Genomic DNA, 6,000 nt, shown 5'->3' with positions numbered 1-6,000 from the left:
TTTCTTTCCATGCTTTTTATTGTGGATGATAGTTTGTTTTACTAGTAGATTAAAGTTTTTTGAATATTTATTCACATTTTCGTGTTTCACACTTAATTTGCAAATTATTGACAGTGACAACTCACTCCTGAGAGAGCACTCGTATATGATAATTATAACCTTAAATATTACACAACATACTTAAATTAATAAGGAAGTCCCAGAATCTTTCAGATGCGAAGGACGATAACCCGCTACTTTACACTTTACACTTCATAATTCCACAGTCCACACTCACATCCACTATACCAGGGTAACCATACATAATATCGGTGTTAATGATGCAATTTACAGCTCATGGATGCTGTAACTGCTGGTATGTCATTATGTGACGTTTAATTTCATTTCATTTCATTTCATTTCATTTTATTATCTTCCTGTATATCATTTACATGATGTAGGAATTGTCACAACAAAGTTATCATACTAGTACAAGTACTACAGACATAATAATGGAATATCACTTTCAAGGCATTTTTTAAAAGTACAAATTTAGACATATAAATTAAAATTTTTGGCAATAAATTTACACACAATCAAAGTACTCATCTACGTCATAGAAAGTTTTGCTTAAAAGGTAATTTTTAAGCTCAGTCTTAAATTTTACTTCATCTATTATTGCCTTCATGTACACTGGCAGAGCATTGTAGACTTTTATTCCAAAATAACTTACATGCTTTTGGGTTTGTGTTGTCCTTACCCTTTCTATACAAATCGTACCAAGAATGACATGCTTTTACAAATCTTCTATGTGCTCGTACCTTGGAACGGCGTACTTTCGTAACGCGGCGGTTATGATAGGGAAATTTTCAACTACGAAATCATGTACGAGTCCGGCGACTCCAAGCACCCCAGATCGAACGCAAACGAAAGTCGATAACTGTTTCTGCTGTCTTCGATACTTCGTATGACGTCAAAATGACATCAAGTGTGCTTGAAGTCTTATGAAATTAGTGATCCCTGTTAAACGAAGCACCTAAGGGTGCATGTTTGGAACTGCAAATTGGTTCACGTCGATACACACGACATTTTCACGGCGCGGATCCGGCTAGACGGCAATAACGCGTGACTCTGAAAGGAGAATGTCTCATTTCTTGTAAAGTCCTTCACTCCAATTAAGGGGTATCTGAGGGAAGTTTTTATTCTTATTCTGCCAGTGCTATTTCACTCTTTGAAAAGGTACATTTTTCAAAAGAACTAAGTGTTAAAACAGTGAAATTTTTACTAAATGTATATAACATATGTGCCTGCATTTAAGAGTAAAATGAACAAAATACCTCTTATGGCTCTGAAGAAAATTTGTCTTACTCTTTCACTAATAAAATATAATTTGCCTTAATACATTAGTTATAATAAAAGTTTCTGTTGGGTTAGTGGTTCTCATTTTACTTGTAGTAACTTATTACTATCGTGAGTACAAAGTGACCAAATTAAATATTTCTAACGCAGTTGGTTAAGATAATAATGGTACCTGAAAGCCAGAGAATGTAGTTTTGAGAAAATCTATTAAAAGAGTAGTATTGCACTTTCAGTATAGTTATTGATGAGAATTATTTACCACTAATCTTGAAAAGGCTGACATCATGGTACTATACAAATCCATTTTTATAAAATCGGCCAAGGATACTCGCCAACCGCTGGAAAAAGCAGGGATTTATAAAATTCCGCGTAGTTGTGGGTAAGTGTATGTGGGTGCTACAAAAGGAACAATCAAAAGAGGCTAGAAGAGCACAAGGGCAATTGGACAAGGGGGAGACTGACAGATTAGTTGTTGCGGAACGTGATTTGCAGCCAGGACACCTCCATATTCATTTTGATAGGACTCAGATACTGGCAGGCACAAGCGGATACCGTGAAAGGTTATACAGAGAGGCCTCGCAGACTGTAAAATACATCAGGAATTTCAGTAGGAAGGAGGAGGGCGTGAAACTGAATGACTTCTTGATTACGGTGCTGAAGAAGAGGTGTACCAGCCTTTAGCAACAGCAGGCGATGGCAGTCGAGAACGGCCAGTTGCGCTCGCACATTCAAAACATGTGAAGTCAGGCCACTGCGCGGAAGCGGAATTTTGTTGTAGTCAGTAGCGAGCCAGAGTGTGAATCGGACATTCAAAGTAGCTATGATCCCCCTTGAAAATGTTCTCCGCAGATGGAGACGAATCATTAGGTGCTAAGGTGAAATCCATTCGACCACGGCATAACAGTCTGGAACATTTTATTCATTGTGACATTTCCGGCCGTGGAAGTTTACATTTTACAATTAGCCACTTCTACTGGGAGGAGATGTCAAGAAATGAGAGACGCATGGAAGGTCTCAAGAAGAAGAGAGCGCAGCTTTTGTGTTCCCTCACATTTCTGTCTCTTTGCAGAGCAGTCAGTGTTATTCCGAAGTTTTTGAGGATTAAGCAACTATGTAGCTCGGCCAAGGTGCAGCGGACTTTCAGGAGTACTGAAGAGGCTTTGCTACGGGAGCGGATTCAACAGACCGGCCCAGACGTAGCAAATAGAGACTGTGCTATGTCTCTCCATATGTTGACAACGTCTAATAGATAGAAGAAGAAGTTGGATAATTTGCAACCTCATCACACGAGCCAACATTTAGACGCTTCCCGCACGTTATTAATATATCCGGACGTTCATTATCTGACGATGAGAGGTATATGCTTGCCAAGGGTGGAAATTTTGCCATTAGCCCACGAGTTGTGGCCAGGGAAGAAATAACAGAGTAGAATCATGCATTCGTAGTGTGGACACGATTACAGATGAAGAAATCCGTATAGAAGCTGTAAGAGTATTGTCTCGCGCAAAGCCTCCAAAAAGTAATTTAATTGTAGGTGAAAGGAATGACAAAGCGCCTGAATGAGCACGATAGTGTCATTCTCTCCGCTGACAACAGAAATGCAACGGTTGTTTTGAAGGTGACCAACTATGATAATAGGATTAGCTACTTATTAGACCTGCATACATATAGGAAACAGAGTAGAATCTACTGCAAAAGTTCTTGTAACTGTTATGCAGTTGATGATGAAGTCCCCTATGGAACGGAGCGTTCAGTAAAGTCCGTTCAATTCAGTTGCGCTACCAGCAAGACTTACGTGGGACATGTTCCTCTAAGGCCTATAACGAGTGCTATTGGTTCGCCCACATACTCAATTGTCAAGTTCTTGACGTCATTATTACGACCATATGTAGGCCAATCTGATTCGTATATCAAGAATTCAGCACATTCTATCAGTGAATTAAATAGTACAGTTGTACAGCCGGAGAACATATTAATTGGTTTTGACGTGGTTTTGCTATTAGCTATGTTTCTGCTCAATGAAATGTTGCAACAGCTGAATCGGATTTTTCTTCCCGGTGTTGCAGAACTGTTTAAATATTGCCTCACAATCACGTATTGCAAATGGAACGATGAGTTCTATGAGCAGACGGATGGTGTCGCTATGGGGAGCCCCTTCATGACAGTTACAGCTAACTTCTTTGTGGAACACTTCGAGAAGCAGGCACTGAAAACTGCGAACAAGAAATGAAGTATCTGGTTCTGGTACGTAAATGATACCTTTGTTTTGAAGCAGCATGGCAGGGAGGATGGTTCAAATGGCTCTGAGCACTATGGGACTTAACTGCTGAGGTCATCAGTGGCCTAGAACTTAGAACTACTTAAACCTAACTAACCTAAGGACATCACACACATCCATGCCCGAAGTAGGATTCGAACCTGCGACCGTAGCAGTCGCGCAGTTCCAGACTGTAGTGTCTAGAACCGCTCGGCCACTCCAGCTGGCAGAAGGGAGAAACTGGATCATTTTCACAAATACCTCAACAGGATCAATCTGAAGATTCAGTTTACCATGGAGGAGGAGGCAGGCAGAAGATTAAATTTTCTTGATGTACTAGTTTTCAAGAAAGATGATGGTAGCTTGGGCCATACGGTTTACCGAAAACCCACCCACACAGACCGTTACCTACACCGGGATTTGAACCACTGCATAGGAATCATAGTGATACTCAAGCGCAGGTGCAATCTAAAGTTTTCCTGCCGTTCATTAAGGATGGTATTGACCGCACAGGAAAAATCTTGACAAAGCGTATCATACTGGTAATATACAAAAGCACACGGAAGATACAAGATCACCTACAATCGGCCAAGGATACTCGACAACTACTGGAAAAGAGGAGGAATTTATAGGCTTCCGTGTAGTTGTGGGGAATTGTACGTGGGTGTTACAAAAATAACTATCAAAAAACGACCAGAAAAACACAAAGGCAATGGCAGAAGAGGGGAGATTGATAGATTAGTTGCTGCAGAACATGCTTTGCAGCCAGGACACCAACAAATTTATTTTGATAGGACTCAAGTACTGGCGGCCACATGCTGATACCATGAAAGGTTATACAGAGACCACAGAGATTGTAAAACACACCAGGAATTTCAATAGGAAGGAAGAGCGTGTGAAATTGAATGACATCTGATTCTGGTGCTGAAGAAGGTGTGTACCAGTCTTCCTCCTTGGGATGATAGCAACAGCGGACGATGGCAGTTTGCAAAGGAAAGTTGCACTTGTGCATTCAAAACTCATGACATCACGCCACTGTGCGGAAGCGGTATCTTATTTAGCCATAGTCAGTAGTGAGCCTGGATGTGACTAACATTCAAAATACAATGCTATTTGAAAATGGCCTCCGTACAATAAATCCATTTGACCCTGGCAAAATAGCCTGGAACATTTTGTTAACTGTGGAGTGTGAAGACTGCACATCGTTATGATGTTGGATTTTGCGAAGCCACCAGCTTGGATGGAGAAGTGCATACGCTAAGGTCTGTGGTGATCACAGGCTTAAAAAGACAAAGAATGTCCTTCTGCTCTAGAGTAGTCATAGGAGGGAAAAGTCTGAGCTAGTAAAGAACTCCCTTGACAGTGAACACGAGATAACTAGTTTTTTTAATCAAGTGCAGAGCTCAGTGATGTTCCCTGTTATTTAGCCTCTGGAGAAAAATCTTACTTAGTAAAGATCACAACTGTAGTTAGTGAGGGCCCTGGGGACAGTTTGGATCACAACTACTATGTAATGAAGGGTGAGATCCACCACATTGCTACGAATGCTCCTCACACAGATGTTGAGATTTTGACACTTTGAGTGATATGACAAATCCTGAATGACGTGTTCTGTTCAACATATAAATGCAGACCTCCAGACCCCACCCAACAGATAGGGCAGTCACATATGGGTGTGACTGATACCTTTCCACTCGCACTGTCGGCATGTAGCTCTTGGCATGGTCTGGCATGTCATTGGATTGATTTTATTCATGTGCAAGTCCTTGAATTTAAGGGCCTTAACTCTTATAAATCAATGTACAGACTGTTGCCAACATATTTCACATGCAAATGTTGGATAACTTTACTAGCACTGTTTGCTAATGTGAAGTTTGTTTCTTCTCCTTCTGAAGAAGACTGGTTTAAATCCACTGAAATCATGGTTAAGGTTAGTTTAAAACCACTATTTATTGTAACTGGTTGGTTGTCTTATCCACATATCCCTTTTGAATAATATATACAGTGATATAGGTTAAGATCCCAGATATCATACCTTGCAGCCCTTCACTCTGGTAGACCTACATTTGCCAGGAGGGAAGAAAAAAAAAACATAAATGAATAATTATATATATAAATGAAATGAAATGATCATATGGCATTGTTGGCCGGGAGGCCCCATTCGGGGAAGTTTGGCCGCTGTATTGCGAGTCCTTTTTAGTTGACGCCACTTCGGCGACTTGCGAGTCAATGATGATGAAAGACACACAATACCCAGTCATCACGAGGCAGAGAAAATCCCTGAACCCGCCAGGAATCGAGCCCAGGACCCCATGTGCAGAAAGCGAAAACGCTATCGCAAGAGCACGAGCTGCGGACAATAAAAAATAAAATAAATAAACAAATGCAGAATTGTGCATGAAGCT

This window comes from Schistocerca serialis, chromosome 4 (assembly GCF_023864345.2).
Source record: "Schistocerca serialis cubense isolate TAMUIC-IGC-003099 chromosome 4, iqSchSeri2.2, whole genome shotgun sequence".
NCBI lineage: Eukaryota > Metazoa > Arthropoda > Insecta > Orthoptera > Acrididae > Schistocerca > Schistocerca serialis.
Note: the sequence above shows the minus strand (reverse complement) of the source record.